The sequence below is a fragment of the Borostomias antarcticus genome (assembly GCF_949987555.1).
Source record: "Borostomias antarcticus genome assembly, chromosome: 1".
Classification (NCBI taxonomy): Eukaryota; Metazoa; Chordata; class Actinopteri; order Stomiiformes; family Stomiidae; genus Borostomias; species Borostomias antarcticus.
The window spans coordinates 58,640,115-58,659,388 of record NC_140234.1 but is presented as its reverse complement, the minus strand read 5'-3'; the positions used below and the strand labels follow the sequence as shown (position 1 = coordinate 58,659,388).

Here is a 19,274-nt window from a genome sequence, read left to right as displayed (position 1 = left end):
CCGCACGATTGATCCACAGATCCAAAATGCATGAATCTCGGTGCAGCAATTACAGGACCAATCAGACACGCGAATGTGTGTGGATAGTAATGCATGGTGGTGTCATGGTGTCATGGCGGCCGATAATGAACAAAGACTCCGCGGGGACTGATGTCTGTGAGGGAAATTTATCAGAATGGAAGTGTCGTGTAAAATAATTTACTATGTCTTGGGTCAAATTCCAAGAAATAAATCTAAGTCCAGATTGGTGTTCAAAGTTCCAAAATAACTTCAGAGTCCGAGAAGAAAAAAACAACTCGAGGCACAGAGAGTCCAAATGCGATTTGACTTTAATGCTTTTCAGAAACAAACAGCATATAAGTCAGGAGCTTCCCCGGGAAAGAACAACTTTTCCCTTTGTCTACTTGCCCTTTATAGTCTTATCTACAAACACTCCCCTCCACCCTTGACCACATCCCATTTTCCTTGCTGGCTCAGCAAATAACTCATGTCCATATATGTCCTACATCCGTGCCCCCCCCCCCCCCCCTCCCAGCTTCCTGGGTGCCCCCCCTCCCAGCTTCCTGGGTGGAAGGACTGTCTGCTTTTTGAGAGAGGAAATGGGGCCCTTCCGGAATCTCAACTGCCCCCCCCACAGGAGGAGGAGAAAATACTTATAATTCTCTGCATAAATCAGCACTATTCTCTGGCTGCTTTGGGAGGAGATGAGGGGAAGAGAAGGAATTCAACAGGAAGAGAAAAAGAGACCTTACTGCTGTACTCTGCAGAGTCAGCATTATATCTCTGGCTGTTTTGGGCCTGGCTACTTGGCAGGAGGTGAGGAAGGAGAAAAGAGCATCTTGATTCAGTGGGGACATTCCATTCTCTACACATCCGTTTCCCGGTGGCTACATCTGGTGGTGACTTTTTATCTACTATCCCTCATGAGCAGCTGGTTATGTAGAACAAGATTACAATATCATGACATGATTAAAATGCAGGGGAGCTAAATCAAATTAAATCACAACATTCCCCACTTTGTGACTTTAAAACTTAGTCACATTCAGACCCAAAATTTCCAATATTACTTAGTAAATATTTCAACATAAACAACAACTCCTAGATATGAAAGTATGGTTATAGACCGCACGTATACGCAGCTCTTTATGGCTGGATGACCTGAACAACATTCCCCTCCTTTGCTCACACATGTTTCATCAGCCTCCTGACCATAGAGATCCTGCTCAATTCGGCAAAGTTTATTCCTACATATCTTCAGCTATATTACACGACCTTATGTAGGTGTATGGTTTGTATAGCACACAGATAGAGTAAAAACACAGTACACAGTACACAGTACAAGCCACATCACCATTAACTGAACACGGCAACTTGGATAATTATTCCACCTATAGCAATCACCTTCTACCAGTTACCCTTAAGTAAATTAACACAAGGGGATGTTCCGCGGGTTTGAGTTCCTAAAAACCCCACCATTGCCCAACATAATAACGCCCTTGTGCACAAAAATAACTCTGTCTGCGAGAAACTTTACAAACCACTTAAACCTATGTAACTGAGGTTCTATTACTTGGATAAACACCACTTCATCCTTTTGTTTGTCTTATTTGGAAATGGTTATGGCCGAACAGCACTTTGGGTGCAGGAACAGTAGTACAAAAAGACCGTCTCAAAACATCAATAAAAACTGAAAACTATTTCTAGAACATTAGTTACATTATGTTCTTGATGGTTATAATGTTGATTGCATAGTGACCAAGTCTACTTACTACAGTGGTATACATTACTTCAGATCACTTTACAAGTATTATTGTGGGGTACATTTGATTATACATGCTATATTGATCCCACATAACCCCCTACGCAGGGCCTCTCTTCAGTAGTTGACTGGGATGCTCCTCAGCAGCTCACACCTCGTCGAGCCTGCTTCCTAGGGCATCCATTCTGGCGATGAGGTAGAACAAGTGACGGCGGTTTTCCTCCACGATTTGCCTCGTGCTGAGCCTCCTCCCGGGCGTCATCGTGGGGATAGACTGATCCTGATAATATCTGATGCGACGCTGGCCCGCACGGCGCAGACGGCGCATCTCTGATTTATCCTGACGGGCGGGCAGCTTATCAACAAGTTTTTTGAACCTGGCCAACGGCATTCTACCCAGGCGCTCCTCTGTGCTAGGGGTGCAGGGAAACCATGACAGATCCATGTCCTCCTCTGAGGAAATGTAGCTGTTGTTCTCCGACCAGTTGCGTGACCTGGAGCGCTCTGGGGGTGTGGCCAGCGGCTCCACCTCGATGGGACCAAACGGGCTTTGGGGTACCACCACTCTAGGCGTGCCCTGCATGTCTACTCTCCCCTTGATGGTGCTTCTGCTGAGATGAGTGATGATGCTGCTACTGGCACCTGGGAGTGACCATTCCTTTTGAGGGACGGGAGTCATCATCGATGACCGGGGAGCAGACTGCGGGGTTTTGAACCCGGTGGGTGAATTAGCTGGTGTAGTGGATGGCCAGGTTGTCGCACGGTGTCTCCTGAAGGCTGAATCAGGGGTCATCGGGCACATCTCGAGGGTTGGAGGACCGGTAGGTTCAGGGTGTTGCACGGCGTATCTCATAGGCAGGAGGATTGGTTGGTGGTCCTGGGACAGCTGCATCTTCCTCCCAGGCTACACGACCTGTGGGGGGTTATGAAGTAGACCCAGGGGGTACACTGCTCTATCTCTACATGGGGCATCTCATCTAATACTCTAGACCCGTGCGTGACCCTCCTGAGAGTCATCCTGACCTGTGGGGAACTGGCCTTGCCTAGGGGCCCTATGGGTTGCCAGGACTGCTGATTCCCCATGAATTAGACGCTAATTGTGGATGGGGGTATTCTATATTACCTGCTGCCCATCGGTTGCGGTAGGAGGCCGATGGTAGGGGTACACTCGTCGAACCCTAATAGGGATATAAGAGGCTTTTTACTGCGGCTGCACGATATTGACAGAAACATACATTGCCGCTATACACTTTTAGTCCAATATTTTTGGCGATATGTAAAACCCGGCGTGGGACGCTCCGATTGGTTTTCGTCATCTTCTTTAATCTTGCTACTTGCTACCTGTGCTGTCGCCAGGCTTTTTACTACATCAGCCTTTCGGTAGCCGAAACAATGCCAAATGTCAGACGTTGACTTTCTTTCAACCACTAAATCCGCTCTATCTATATTTTATTTTGTTCGGATATGCTGTCTGATTTGAATATTTTCTGCTATTCTCGGCTGTTCTATGTTATTCTTTTATTCATTATAACCGTCCAAACACAATTTCCAAACGGTCAGAGTAGAGAGATAGAAAAACCCAGCTGGTAGGTTACTGAAAGAATGAATACTGCGAAAATTTAGTCTATTGACTTTGTTTGTTTTTTTTTTTTTGTTTTTTTTTGAATTCTCACTACATGGCAGAAGAAAAATAGCTTTTTAGAGTAGCCTACCATCTGCTCGTTCTACACTTCCCTGACTGCGCACCCAAATCTCTGCTTGATTCCTAGCATTCTGAATGCTACTCTGACCATGATTCCCCCAAAGTGTCGTCCATTATCAGAACTATAGAATTATTTGGCACTGACCTAGGATCTGGTCCTGGCGTGGGTTAGGGATGTGCGCAGCGACTACTTTCATTGACGATTAGACGGTGATTTTATAACTGATAACACGACTAGTCAAAAACAAGATTCTCAAGTTTCTACAACACGCTTGAGTCTTTGAATTTAGTCATACGCTATTGTTGCACATATTTCTGTCACGTCTTGACTCAAACAAATTATTCGGCTATTTTAATTAATATAAGCACACTTTAGTGGCAATGTGCCGTGCTGCTAACCATTGAATAGCATACAGCGAAATACTATAATATTAAAGACTCGGAGGCCCAATGAATTGTTGGGCCTACATTTGTGCTTGTTAGTCTTCTGGCCTAGGCAATAGGCCTATTGATTTCGCTTTTTTCCTTTTTGTCACGCACATTGGTGCTGGACCTAATATAATTGTGGTGACTTAATAATCCCTCTCACTAACACATTTATTTTCATTACGATTTTAAACAAGAAAAATCTCTACTGTACCCGCCATACCCGCCATATACTGTTTCACCTCCCCCCTGGCGCAATGGTCAATACCATGCGCATCCCTAATTACAAACCAGAATTGACTGCCCTCGTGGACTACAATGGAAACTAATGCATTCGAGAGGTCTACAATTGTGAACCATTTAGCATTTTTAACTCTCCACTCTGCCAGTTCTCCAGGCCTTGCACCTTCTTTTCCTGAAAGATAGGTGTGCGCACCTGGTTGCCCATGGGTAATTCACTGATTACTCCTTTCTTAAGCAAAGCTTTAAACACAGGCCTAATTGCCCTCCACGCTTCAGGCTTGACCGGGTATTGTTTCAGACAAGGGCGATACTTCCACCTGGGTGAAACAACAACCGGTGGGGCCAAATTCACTAAAACCCACATCATATTTCCCTGTTGTTCACAGATCTGGGAGGGTAGCCAGACGCTCCTCATCTCCCAGTTCTGTGCACAATCTGACAAATCACTTCGTTACATTTGACAACAAAACAGACGCTCTTAGCTGCGTCAAAGGTAACTTCACATAATTCTTTAAACAGGCAGTCACTCCCCACTTGCTTGAACATTTGTACATGGGGGAGGATTGATGAGTTGCACCACCAATCGTCTGGTATCACATGACACCCTCGTATCCATGGCCCCAAATCGCACCATTGATCCTTTGGCGCTTCACTAGAGACACATGAGGAGAAGAATCAGGCATGTTAAATAGACCCTTCTGGGTTTCAGTCAATTTAACAGAAGCGGCACAATTGGCTCCATGCCGACAAGTAGCTCAAACTTAACGCTGTCTCCATCTGCTCCTCCTCCCACCTTTCCTCAAATCTGCTCTCCCTTCCCTCGTGCACATGAGCCGGTGCACCTTATAACATAAGCTCAGTGTCTCCCCTAAGCGTGTGCGTGCATGAGAGAGCAAATCAGTGGTAGGAGAAGTGATCAACCATTAATATACATACAGTGGCTGTTTTTCTCTATGCCCTCTCTGACTCGTGGACAGTTTTTTAAGTCTTTAACTTTTCAGTACCATGCCCACTGGGGTCGGTATAATGTGACGCTCAAATGCCTAAATTAATTCCCTCTCCACCATGTTATTTGAACCTACACTAGCAAACATGAAACTGTCTCCGCTTAGGTTTCTAGTTTGCCACTCATTTTAGGATGATACTTTAAGCTTTCTTTGTTAATGAGTTATGATGCTCGCTCCTGTGTCCACTAAAAATGACACCATTTCACCATTTCACTAAGGTTTACTCCCGGTAACGAGCTTATTAGTTGTGGTGTATCTCGGGCATCGCACCCTGTGAGTGGTGTAAGCAATGCTTCTAAATCAGTGATTCTATTCTGCACTAATACTTGTGTATCAGGGAAAAATGGAACGAACTCACCCCCATCGCCTCGTGCCGCCCGCCAGTGCCCCTCCTCCCGTGTTTTTGATTCCTTGCGTCTGCTTGCCGGGTGCCACATCTTTGCATTTGGGTTGTTCGCTGGTCAGTAGCGATGGCGCTGCTCCTGGCCTCCCTCAAAGTTCTCCGGGCATTCATTCTTCCAGTGTCCAAATTTACCACATAGTGCACACAGAGAGTTTTATGGGGTCTTCCTGGCCCTCATTGTTTTGTCTTGAAGATGTCTCCGCTCTGGTTCTGCTGTCTGTCTCTTGTTCTGTTATTACTATTGCTGTGTCGTTCCATGTTATGTTGTGCCGTGAGCTATTAGATACATTGGATTTCCCCAAGGGGATTCATAAAGTATCTTTCTATCTATATCGGTCGTGGAACGCTCCAACAAACTTTCCCCCACACTCCTGCCGGTTGGGCAGTGTCTGTGCTCGCTTCATGATTTCTGCCGCTGTGTAGGATCTCCGTATACGTTCGGAAACCGTCCAGCCTGGATTGATTCAGTGGGCTGGTAGGCTGTCCCCCTCCTGGTTTGAGCTGTGGAGGGTTGAGGCGTCACTGTCACACTACTCCCGTGGCTGCTGTAATTCTCAGTCTCTGTCTGTATGGCCGCTCGTCTGGGCGTCAGATTTTCAGCCAAGAATGTTCGTATCTGTTCAACAATGTCTGATGTAGCCCCTCCATGGGTCACCTTTGTGACATCTTGGGCTGACCCCACTGGTGACAATGCCAGTATTTGATGACGTGCGGTTGCACGCTGCTTTCCTGGTTTTGGCACACCACGCTGGGGCCCCCCCCGTCTGGCCAGTGGAAGGTCTGTGACTGGATCTGTCGGAGTTGCGCTCCTGACCCTCCTGCTCCGTCTCCTCGCTGGTGTGGATGTGTGCTGTGGGTGTGGTATGGTGGTGGTAGGGTGGCGTCCTGCTGCGCTGGTGGAGGGTAGCTGGCCTTGGACCGGTCTCGTGGCACGGCAGTAGGCGGGAAAGGGCACTGCAGGCTGGCATCTGCGGATGAGAGAAAGTGCACCCCATCCCCGTTTTCTTTTCACCCACTGCTGCTTACCTTGCCTAGTTCTTGCCTGCTCTTTCCACTTCCTGAACATCTTTGTCTTCCTCCTTATCTACTCTCTTAGTTATTCCCTGTTTATTTATTTATTTATTTTTCGCTCATGCTTATTGCTTTCTCTCTCAAAATTGTGTGTTATAACTTTATAAGGCTCGCTTTGCCTCCCTCTCCTCAATGGTCAATTTTGCTCTCAATTTTGGGAGTTTATGGCCCAATTAATTTTACTGTAAGAAACAGAGAGTGGTGGTGCAGAACAGAGTAAACAAACAATTTATATGCTGAGATTGTGCACTGTATGTAAATTCACCCTCGACCATCTCAATCTATGAACCCAGGACCACGTTCCCAGATAGTCCATAGGCACATGAAAACAAATAGAAAATATAGCTACAAGCAGCAATAACGGGGCTAAGCGCGACTCACGCATCAAAGCCAACAAGCGAAACATGCCATAGCCACATTGGAGCTATGCATATAAGTGTCTGTGTCTTCTGACCAGGGAAATCAGGTTAAATTCATGCAACAGCATCATCATCATCATCATACAACTGCAATCACATTCAATTCATCTGAAGGCGTCAAACGAGTGTCAGGTCCTTTCAAGCATCTCATTACATTAATTATATTTTGGGACCTATTTGTCTACATGTCTACAGGCCACATGGTTATTCTCCAGGCCTTCCACCTGCCTGGAAGTCACACATTTACCATCAAGTCTCAGTGTGGGGATAGCTTGATAATTCAGCTATCTGTGAACCATACTCACAACTCTTATTTCTCTCTAAACCTAACATTTCTCAGAAGAATGCCCCCCTACACTTGGTGTGTTTAGGCTATGTAGTCTATGTGCTACTGCGCTCTCTCAGGATGAATTGTTTAGGCTAAAAGCTACTACCCTCTCCCTGGTTGAAGTGTGTAAGCTATAGACCACTCCCCTCTTCCCAGGCTTAAGGTTACTAGCCTATCCATTGATGAAGTGGGTAGAATGTAGGCTACTACCCTCTCCATGGGTGGAAGTATGTAGGCCATAGCTGATAATAACTGTTGTGGGGGGTTGCAATTGTATCAATTGACAACAACGTTTATGTCAATATCAAAATAGAATCTGATGCTTTTGCGTCCAATTAGAAGGTTGTAGAGCATGCCATGAACTACCCAAACAAGCAATATAACCCCATCTAGCCACAAGGGGTGCCACGGCAATCAATTGTGTTTCAGCCATTTTTAAGCATTTTGGCTTGTTGTAGCGCCCCCCTGTGGCCAATCTGCGTCACATTTCTCCAACTTGCCTTAAGATATGCTCTGGTACTATTGTACCAGGAATTGGAAAAATTGGCCTGGCGGTTAGGCCTAACCAGGAAGTGAGCTCTCTAGTGCCCTCTGCAATTTTCATTGCCTCATAGTGGCTGTTCAATTCAAATTTTCCAACTTTTGCCGAGATGGAATTGTAGATATTCAATGCTAGATTACATCTACTGAGATTCATGTAGATTGATAAAACTACCTAGGAGGAGATAGATTTTAAGCGTTTTACAATAAATTAAAAATCACAGAAATCTACATAACCTGAAGTTACGGGTTCTTGAGGCAAATTTGTTCACCATAATTAGACTCAAATGTGTTTAAAGTGTCATGCCTCTAGCTCAAAGGGGGATGAGTTATGGCTGTTCAAAGTTTGCATTTTACGCCTTTTTGGCCAATTCATGTGAGACTTGCTTCACGGCTACAGGCCCTAAGCCTCTACCAATGGGGCCAGCCATAGGCTCCCATGGCAGATGAATAATAATAACACTAACAATTACAATAGGTGCCTCGCACCTTCGTGCTTGGCCCCTAAATAATAATAACTAAAACAAACAAGCAGATAATTCAACACAAGGAAGTCCTACACTTGATCAGCTTATAAATCAACTAGTTCATTCTGTCCTCGATGTGCCGTGTCGGTGGTCGGAGTACAGTTGACCATTTTGATCTCCTTTTCTGGAATCAGAAACAGTACAAAGACAATACAGGAAAATAGTTTCCTTACACAGAATTGAATGCTTCTCATGTTATTTAACATATGCAAATCGCTTCAATACCCCCGCGTGGAAATATCCATTCATCTCTCATTTATTCTACTTCATAATTTGTTCTTATCCCAACAAAATAATGTGAATGACTCTAACTATAGAAGTCACTACTTTCATATTGATAACATTCTCACAAACGTTTTGCAACAACACAGAGAAACTTGAGTAGACTAATGTCAGGACTTACAACACAAGATAAAGACTGGAGCTGCAAGACGCATGATTCATCATGAAATGCCCACACATTTCCTGATCACGTGTCACATGACTTGAACCGACTAGAGTAACTATTTCATAATAAAAGTATGTTTCACATAGAACATGTCAGTTCTGACAAAACAAAACAAAAACAGACTAATATTCAGTACCTCGCTTTCCTTGTGAAAACGGTTATTACAACAACCACGTTGAAGTTCCTATACTGCAGTTTTATTATTATTTTTGGTTTAGTTAGTTTAGTTAGTTAGTTAGTTAGTTAGTTTACAGTAGGCTTATAGACACCAGTGCCTCTAGGGTAGCCTACTATACTAAAGACCCAAAATATTAAACCCCAACAGTTTAACAAACAGTAGAACAAACAATAAAACAAACAACCAATAGAACACATGTTCAATTATTTTCTTGGTGCATTTTATATATATATATTTTTAATACTTGTTTCTATTGAAATGCTGGGTGGGGCGGAGGACTGGAGCACCGGGCCGTCCCTCTCGTTACTCAGCCTCTGTGAATCCGGTGAGTGTTGAAAGCCGCTTAATTAGCGGGGTGATCAGTCTGACGGTGCCGCGCGTCTCGCCGCCCCTCGCCCGGACCAGCATTCCTTGTTCTGACATCAATTTGTAATGGATTCCTTTGAAAGGGTAATAACCTCAAAACCACACTGGTGAACTTTGAAATAGGAAGAAAACTATATATCCCAAAATAAGAAATGCTCTGGCCAGAGGACACTTCAGAACAGACACCAAGTTGCATCTGAGGAGAAGTGCAAAGAAATTGTTAGTCAGTGATAGTTTTCTTATACAGTAGACAATTTCGAAATTTAAAAATCAACCGTGTAACGAACGCTCTTTCATCTAGGCTACTTGGCACGGTAGTCTATCCTGGTCTTTATCACCTAAAAATCAAGCATGAGGCAAAAACAAAACATACAATTATTTTATTCTACTGAAAAATCTTGTCTCTACCCCTCTCATACCAGGCACGAGTGTGTGTGTGTGTGTGTATATGTGATTATATTGTGAATGTGTGTCTGTGTCTTTTCTTTTTGGCACTGCTCTCTAAGAGAAGTTATGTTTCTCTGTATAATACTTTTAATGTCTTATGTAAAGCACCTTGAATTGCCCTGTGGCTGAAATGTGCTATATAAATAAACTTGCCTTGCCCTGTATTGTGTACGTGTGCGTGTGTATGTGTGTGCTTGTAAGAGGGTACATGTGTGTGTGTGTGTGTGTGTGTGTGCTTTGTAAGAGGGCACATGTGTGTGTGTGTGCTTGTAAGAATGTTTGTGTGTGTTGTCAGTGTGTGAGAGGACGTGTAGGGTGAGTGTGTGAGAGGGAGGGTGCGTGTGTGTAAATGTGTGTTTGTATTGAGTGTGTGCGTGTGTGATGTATGCTCTGTGTTGTATGAGTGAGTGTGGTGTGCGTGTGTGTGTGGGAGTACTTGCTGTGTAGGTGTGTGTATGTTGTGGAATGTGTGTCTGGTTTAAGCGTGTGTGTGTGTGTGTGTGTGCGTGGTGAGTTTAGCGTATAGGGTGTGTGTATGTATGTGTGTGTGGCGTGCTCGTAGGAGGGTGCGTGTGTGTGTGTGGTGATTTTAGCGTATAGGGTGTGTGTATGTGTGTGTGTGTGGTGTGAGTGTGTGAGAGGGCGTGTAGGGTGAGTGTATGAGAGTGAATGTGTGTCTGTATTGAGTGTGTGCGTGTGTGATGTATGCTCTGTGTTGTATGAGTGAGTATGGTGTGCGTGTGTGTGTGGGAGTACTTGCTGTGTAGGTGTGTGTATGTTGTGGAATGTGTGTCTGGTTTAAGCGTGTGTGTGTGTGTGTGTGTGGTGATTTACTGTAGGCTACGTGCGTGCGGGTGTGTGTGTGTGTCTTGTGGACTGAACTCGCTTTATGTGATGAGGGCTGGGACAGAGAGAGAGATTAAACAAATCAAAGAACTTTCATTTACAGCAACAGAATAACCAGAGACCAAACCACTGCGACGATGCAAATAAAGTGCCTGCTCTCCAGTATTATATACGCTCAACAGCTTGTTTTTGCTTATGGTGCCTGTTGCTTGGTTTTTTTAGTCCATCCTGTAACGGCCGCTATTCCTTTTCCTACTTTGTGAATTTATTTCATGATGGCTGGGCCCCACGTGGGCCGTGAAATAATGGCTGGGCCCCACGTGGGCCGTGATCCTCACTTCACTGTCTTTTCTTATCTGCTTAAATTTATGGGCTACCGATACATGAAAGCCTGTTGGGCCCTTTACAATAGTAAATTACGGCCTCGCTATTCTGAACTCAATAGTAACACTTATTTATAAACTACATACGGTTTTAAATCATAGAACCACTCGCTACACTTTTTAGGTAAAGAAAAACAACCCACAACCCAAAATTATTCTATTCTCACAATACATCGCGACTCTCATACTATTTTACTCCGCCGGCATACTTATTTACACTTATTTACAAATACTTCTCTGATCAGATTTATTGCCCTCTCGGCAGCGCGTCGCCTACTGTAAGCGAGCTCACACAGGCCCTATAGGCTACTATAACCTTTCGGCAATGCTTAAGTGTACATACAGACACTGTCGGGCACACACAGGCCCTTACAAGCTACTCACACAGGTAACTTTTTCTATATACGTGTACAAACAGACACTGTCGGGCACACACAGGCCCTTACAAGCTACTCACACAGGTAACTTTTTCTATATATGTGTACAAACAGACACTGTCGGGCACACACAGGCCCTATCTTTTAACCAAACGTCAGAGGAGGAATTTAAACCTGACTAGGCTAATTTATTCCTCAAAAGTATCAATCGTACAAATGTATCTCTCGTACTATTTCAACATACTGTAACTCTGGCTGTACTATACATTTCTCAACACTGGTGTTACGGTACTCAAGAATTATTAGCCTGTGCATGGCTGAGCTAGTCATGCAAAAAGCCAACTGCTATTCATTCACACTTTCCGCTCACACATGCAGAGCACATAAAGCACAAAGCATAAAGCATAAAACACATACGACATTTATGACAAACGATCGCATAGGATTCTCGGTGCCTTTGATGTTTTAAATGGACCAAATCTGATAAACATGATTTAAAGTAAGATTTATTCTAGATTCTTTGAAGAGGGGCGTTTTAATTACCTGCAGCCCGGGCGGATCTTGACCACGTCAAACACACGTTAAAATGAATTAGCAGACTTTATAAATGGCTCTGCCTTACCTTGTAATTTAGGGCCCTGTGTGTCTGACGCGGACAGGTCCGTGTCCTGGCGTAGGGTAGTGGATGCCTCCTCCTCCTGGATTCTGGCTCGCCATTTGTCGTGTAAAATAATTTACTATGTCTTGGGTCAAATTCCAAGAAATAAATCTAAGTCCAGATTGGTGTTCAAAGTTCCAAAATAACTTCAGAGTCCGAGAAGAAAAAAACAACTCGAGGCACAGAGAGTCCAAATGCGATTTGACTTTAATGCTTTTCAGAAACAAACAGCATATAAGTCAGGAGCTTCCCCGGGAAAGAACAACTTTTCCCTTTGTCTACTTGCCCTTTATAGTCTTATCTACAAACACTCCCCTCCACCCTTGACCACATCCCATTTTCCTTGCTGGCTCAGCAAATAACTCATGTCCATATATGTCCTACATCCGTGCCCCCCCCCCCCCCCCTCCCAGCTTCCTGGGTGCCCCCCCTCCCAGCTTCCTGGGTGGAAGGACTGTCTGCTTTTTGAGAGAGGAAATGGGGCCCTTCCGGAATCTCAACTGCCCCCCCCACAGGAGGAGGAGAAAATACTTATAATTCTCTGCATAAATCAGCACTATTCTCTGGCTGCTTTGGGAGGAGATGAGGGGAAGAGAAGGAATTCAACAGGAAGAGAAAAAGAGACCTTACTGCTGTACTCTGCAGAGTCAGCATTATATCTCTGGCTGTTTTGGGCCTGGCTACTTGGCAGGAGGTGAGGAAGGAGAAAAGAGCATCTTGATTCAGTGGGGACATTCCATTCTCTACACATCCGTTTCCCGGTGGCTACATCTGGTGGTGACTTTTTATCTACTATCCCTCATGAGCAGCTGGTTATGTAGAACAAGATTACAATATCATGACATGATTAAAATGCAGGGGAGCTAAATCAAATTAAATCACAACAGAAGAGCACGTTTGGCCTGTGTGTGTGTGTGTGTGTGTGTGTGTGTGTCTGTGTGTAAAGAAAGACTCCCGGGGTCTCCATCTCCGATCCCCTGTGGTCATAATTACACCTCAGCCTATTTATCTGCTGAACGCAGGACGTGATTGGCTTCTGAGACCGCTCTCTTTCAAGACTCAGCAGGGTTTCCATAACAACACTGACTCCAGTGACGACTCGTCAGAACCAGAAAAGGTTTGGAGACGGTCCATTCAAAACCACAGGGGTCTGAACGTGTAAACACAGTAAACAGCTACACAGGCAGATGAGCTCAGAACCAGCTCCAATAAGGAGCTGAGCATGGACTCACGGTCTCTTTATATTATAAGATTGAATACAATCTTTTGATGGAGCTCCAGGGGGCATTGGTAGCTTCCACACGTTCGCCAAACATTTTGAAAGGGGAGATTATTTGTCTCTCACCAGATGCGCCAGTATTTTCCCTCTGGTGGACAGTTGACAGATATGGACTTTTTGTATTACTCCACAACACTGACACGCCTTATGAAAATTGTGCTCTGAAGCATTTTTAGATGAACCATCTGTAGGTGACAAGATTTAAATGACGGTTGATATTTTTCCATCCTCTAGAGTCCTGTTGTCAGGTAGGATGTGAAAAAGCTGTTTTCCTGGTGTTACTTTTGAAATTAAACTCACAGTTATATATATAAATACGTATTACCAGGGCAGATGGCTGCACTGGTCTGTTATCAGTTTCTATTAGCACACCATTTCCCTGGACATTTTATTGAAAAGACTTCAGAATTCAGTAGATGGTTTTGTGGCACCCTTTTTGCCATGGGTGGACACAAGGCTGCCACCGGGACACACACCTCTCCGGTGGCTGCACCCCTATGGTCCCTGGAGACGCACAGACCCCGCTCCCTGGTTCAGCACCCTGGACAGCGTGGCCAGGTCGGGCCCTTCCAGGAGCTCAGCACCCTGGACAGCGCAGCCAGGTCGTGGCCCTTCCAGGAGTTCAGCACCCTGGACAGCGCAGCCAGGTCGTGGCCCTTCCAGGAGTTCAGCACCCTGGACAGCGCAGCCAGGTCGTGGCCCTTCCACGAGTTCAGCACCCTGGACAGCGCGGCCAGGTCGTGGCCCTTCCACGAGTTCAGCACCCTGGACAGCGTGGCCAGGTCGTGGCCCTTCCAGGAGTTCAGCACCCTGGACAGCGCAGCCAGGTCCTGGCCCTTCCACGAGTTCAGCACCCTGGACAGCGTGGCCAGGTCGTGGCCCTTCCAGGAGTTCAGCACCCTGGACAGCGTGGCCAGGTCGGGCCCTTCCAGGAGTTCAGCACCCAGGACAGCGGGCCTGGTTGTGACCGGCATATACAGGCCAGTCAAGGTCATCCAGGCCTACTGGCCCGGTGCTGTCTTGAACACAACAGTAAATAGCGCCTTTCAATGGCCCGCTCCAGCCAGTGCAAATATAACTTTGAGATCATTTGGACATTTCCTACCTTACAGGATGCGCTACCCATGAATCATGCACAATAAAGAGTCGTAGGGCATTCTGATAGACGATTCCTCTCTGGTAGGATGTGCTATCCATGGTTTAAACACAATATAATGAGTAGTATGGCATTCTGATAGACATTTCCTACCTGGATGTCTATCGAATGCCCAATAGTGTGCTTATAGTGCATCCTGACAGAGAGGAAATGTCTAGACATTTCCTACCTGACAGGATGCGCTACTCATGAATTAAACATAATATAACGGGTGGTAGGTCGTCCTGAAGAGGTAGGCCAACTTTTCAGAACAGGGGCCGCCGTGTAATTATCAATGCAGGAAAAACCCTCTACTTGTATCACGATTAACACTTGTAGAAGCACTCTTCACTCGGTGACAAACCACTCATATCCGATTCTATAAAATGCTTGCCATGTATGTCTGTTAAGCGTTAGCAAAATGTGGCTGTATTTTCCAGGCTAGTGATACAACATTGGGGCCAGTGATACAACATTATGGACAGTAACTTTGAAAATCCACTGGCCCAGAGGGTTAAATTCAACTGTATGTCAAGCCCTGGGATGTAGGCTTTGTTGTGTATTCATTTAGTAGTGAAAGAATATGCCACACCACACACCTACGCTCTCCAAACCGCAGATGCTGACCAAGGTGACCTCACATAGGAGAGATGCTGAATGCCTCATCTCCTCCTTTTGTGCTGGATAGATCAGAGCCATCTGTGTAAATAAAGCCAGCCCAGACACGGCCTATCTTCTGGCACTATCTCAAAATTAATATTTTCTTTAGTAAGTAAACACAAATGAATGAATAAATAAACAAATAAACAAATAAATAAATGAATACATTTCAAAAAACTAAAGTAACCCTCAATCCTCCACCAGGTCTAATCTATCTGAACCCTCAATCCTCAACAGTAAGCAATATTGAAATATGTGTGTGTGTGTATGTGTGTGTGTGTGTGTGTGTGTGTGTGTGTGTGTGTGTGTGTGTGTGCGTGTGTGCGCAGGGGTGAAAATTAACTTTTTGGCTCACGGTGAGTCACATGCCAAGGGGACTGTCGATGAAAAAATCTACCGGCCAAGTTTTTTTTTTTTCAGAAATCTTCGGAAATCTAGTCGCCAATTGGAAATTTGACCTGCATTTGGCCGGTGGCAGGTGTTAATTTTCAACCCTGTGTGTGTGTGTATGTGTGTGTGTGTGTGCGTGTATGTGTGTGTGTGTGCGTGTATGTGTGTGTGTGTGTGTGTGTGTGTGTGTGTGTGTGTGTGTGTGTGTGTGTGTGTGTGTGTGTGTGTGCGTGTGCTTGTGGCTGTTCTCAGTTCACATTCGGTGACGAGGGAACGTGCTCATAGAAGGCCAGCACTAGAGGGTTTCAGAGAATGCAAATGTGGATAACCTGGTGACGAGGCCAAGGTTGGCTAGACAGGAAGCTGTGTGTCGTCCATGCTGAGTATCCTCGCCCTGCCCTGGGGGGCCCCGCCTCCCATAGAGATGGCACTGTGCCCCCCTCCCTCCCGACAGCATTCCCTATGAACCCTGGGACAGCCTGTCCAGATGGCTGGTGATTGGACCAACCTTGGAAGACAGCCTGTCACACTCTACAAACTCACACTGTGGGTCATTATCACCGATGGCGCCTTTTGGCCTGGGGTGTGGTAGCTATTGAGATATTTAACAGCAAAGAGCATACTGTGATTTATTTATTAGCTTGTTTTATTTAAATAATAAACAAACAAAATACAGTGCAATATACAAAATACAATATACTGTTAAAAAAAAGGGAGGCACAAATGCAATTGACGTTCTTTATACAGGAGTGTGGTGAGTGTGTACAGTACAGTGTGCCTGCAGAGTGTAGTGTGATAGATGTGCGATATGTATACAGTGTGTGCGCCGTTGAGGTATGTGGAGCAATCAGAGGTTGTGTGCAAGTGGTGCAGGTGGTATAGTTAGTGTGTGTGTGTGTGGGGGGGGGGGGGGTGGGGGGGTGTTGTGTGGGGACACAAGCCTTGGTAATGAGTCTGATGGCCGTGGGGAATAAGCTGTTTTTGTGGCGTGTGGACCTGGTCCCGATGGACCGCAGTCTCCTGCCAGAGGGGAGTGGGTCCACGACCGGGATGGGAGGGGTCGGCCACGATCTCCCTGGACCCGTTTCAGGGTCCTGGAGGCGTGCAGATCCTGTAGGGAGGGCAGTCTACAGCCGATCACCCTTTCAGCGGAGCAGATGATGCGCTGCAGTCTGCCCTGGTCTTTGTCCGTTGCGCCTGAGAACCAGATGGTGCAGGAAGTCAAAGGAACTGCCGACCAGCAGAACTCCGGCCGTGAATACATATGGAGCAATATTGCATTGATATTCTGATTCTGTGTACAGTGGTTGTTCACTGAGTCGGGGTGAAATGCTGAATCATTATTTTGCCGTTAGCACTTCCAATCCCTTGACGGAGTCTAAACTCCACATCCAAATTAAACTTTCAAATTCCTCTGGCCACTGCAAACTTCTATCCAGAGAGCAGTTGGACAGGATTTCCGTATCTGCGAAGCTGCTTGTGTCACTACATGCTTCAATTGGTAGAGAGACTGGTACAAGTTGAATTGTAGGGATGATTTTGACGCTTGGCTTCTCTGGGAGCTCAGCGAGATCTTCAAGGTTACACAGCTCGTTAAGTTCAGGATCTTGTAATTGTAAGGCGAAGCGAAGTGAGCCTTTGAGCCAGCCAATAAAATCTTCAAGTGTGTCAAGTCGGGTTGTCATTGTCATCTTTCTTATATCACCCTCGGAGACAATAACCCTCATAGTCAGTTTGTGCTGTGCAGCCATTTGGGAAAAAATGATAGATATTTAGCAAATAACATATCGTCTCAGTGTTACCATCATTTCTCCATGTACCCTATATGTAGATAAGGGGAGGACATCGTTCAACTCTGACATCTTAACCAGAGACAGAGGGGTTATTGATATAGAGAAGTTGGTAAGATCTCAAATGCTCTCAGTACCATGCTGCCATTTTGTGGCAGACAGAATGTCTGTTAGTTGTAACAATATTTTCAATCTGGGCAAATTCAGGGAGACCTGAGCATCGGCCAGGAGAGAGAATCATCCCTGGATGGTACTTGATCCCATCTACACAGACAGATGATGCATCAAGAACTGACCCTGGACTTGTGATGTTTTGAGCGATTTCTCTCTGAACATTCAAAGGGAAAGACGCAAGCAAAACTGGTGTAACCGTTGTCATCTCAACCGATGGTCTGAAATATGATCTACAGTCAAGATGGTAACTCACTTCTCCCTGGTGTTTGGTAGCAAGTGTCATGGCAACATTTTAAAAAATTGGAGCGTTGCGGATTGCCTTTTTAAATGCTTCTCCTCAAAGCGCATTGTGTCCACCGGCGAGCTGTACGTAGCTGAACAGCGCCAAGCATACTTAGAGCTTAGAGCGCACTAGAGTTGGAGTTTAGAGCTGGCTAGAGTACCGATGTTTCACAGCCACGTTAGCAACGAGCGTTGTGTTTTTGCAGACTGCAGATTAACTAGCCACGGTAAGATAGCTACAATAGCTAATGTTAGCTAGTGCTAACGTTTGCTGTCTCTGTGGTTTTGCCAAAAAACAACTGTCCTTGTCGTCAGAGCAGCCTTTTACAGCCTGCGATCTAGCCCAAAAAAGTTACATTTTTTTCTACTGCAAAAAAGCCTTGAGTGGTATAGTTGGAACACATCTCTCGTCTCTATAGCGCCTAGAGCTCATTACCCATTGTAAACAACAAGAAAACAGCAGGGCAGATCAGATGCTTCTCTCTCCCATCATGCATTGGTAGGGTAGTGAGGACAACTCACTGGATATAGTGATCATGACTAAAACCTGATAATGTAAAGCTTTTTAACTTAAAAGCTATTGACACATTGCATTGCTTGCTTTCTAGATAGTAAGCAAGTAAGTAGTAAGTAAGTAAGCTTTATTTATATAGCACTCTTCAGAGCACGGATGCACAGAGTGCTTTACAGTAATAAATTAAAATGGCAATACAACACGAGACAAGATTAAAACAACACAGAACAGATAAAACAACAACATTGCGAGCAGCAAGGCGTATTCTAATTATATACTTACATTTAATAGTAATGCAATCAAACTTAAATAATTTAAGCACATTGTAATTGGATATGAAATTCGGGCTAACAGTGTGGCAATGCTACCACCTGTTACACGGAGACAGAGGATGATACTTCTTGGTTAGCAGCGATAAGGAGCTTCTCTTAATCGAAAGCCCCCCCCCCCAAATCCCCCCGGCCATAAAAGTCATAATGAGTCAGGGCTTCAGATTTGTGTAGTGTGATGAGATGAGACTGGAATGAAATTGATAGCATCCATCACCTGCATGTGTGTAATTGTGTGTATGTGTGTAAGAGAGATATCCTTATGTGCATTTGTGTAAAAGAGATACACACATACAGTGCATGTAAGGATAAGAGAGATATCCTTATGTGCATGGGCGTAAGAGAGATATCCTTATGTGCATGGGCGTAAGAGATATATCCTTATGTGTATGTGTGTAAGAGAGATGTCCTTACATGTATGTGTGTAAGAGAGATGTCCTTACTGTAGGTGCATGTGTGTAAGAGAGATGTCCTTACTGTAGGTGCATGTGTGTAAGAGAGATGTCCTTACTGTAGGTGCATGCGTGTGAGAGAGATGTCCTTACTGTAGGTGCATGTGTGTACGAGAGATGTCCTTACTGTAGGTGCATGTG

The 19,274-nt window shown here is 45.1% G+C and overlaps 1 protein-coding gene across 3 annotated transcripts in view; it reads left to right on the top strand.

The window, feature by feature from the left end:
• The window catches only part of dlg2 (discs, large homolog 2), a gene marked incomplete at both ends in the record, with an annotated part of 124,684 nt that overhangs the window by 43,320 nt on the left and 62,090 nt on the right, over positions 1-19,274 (top strand). The window lies entirely within an intron of this gene.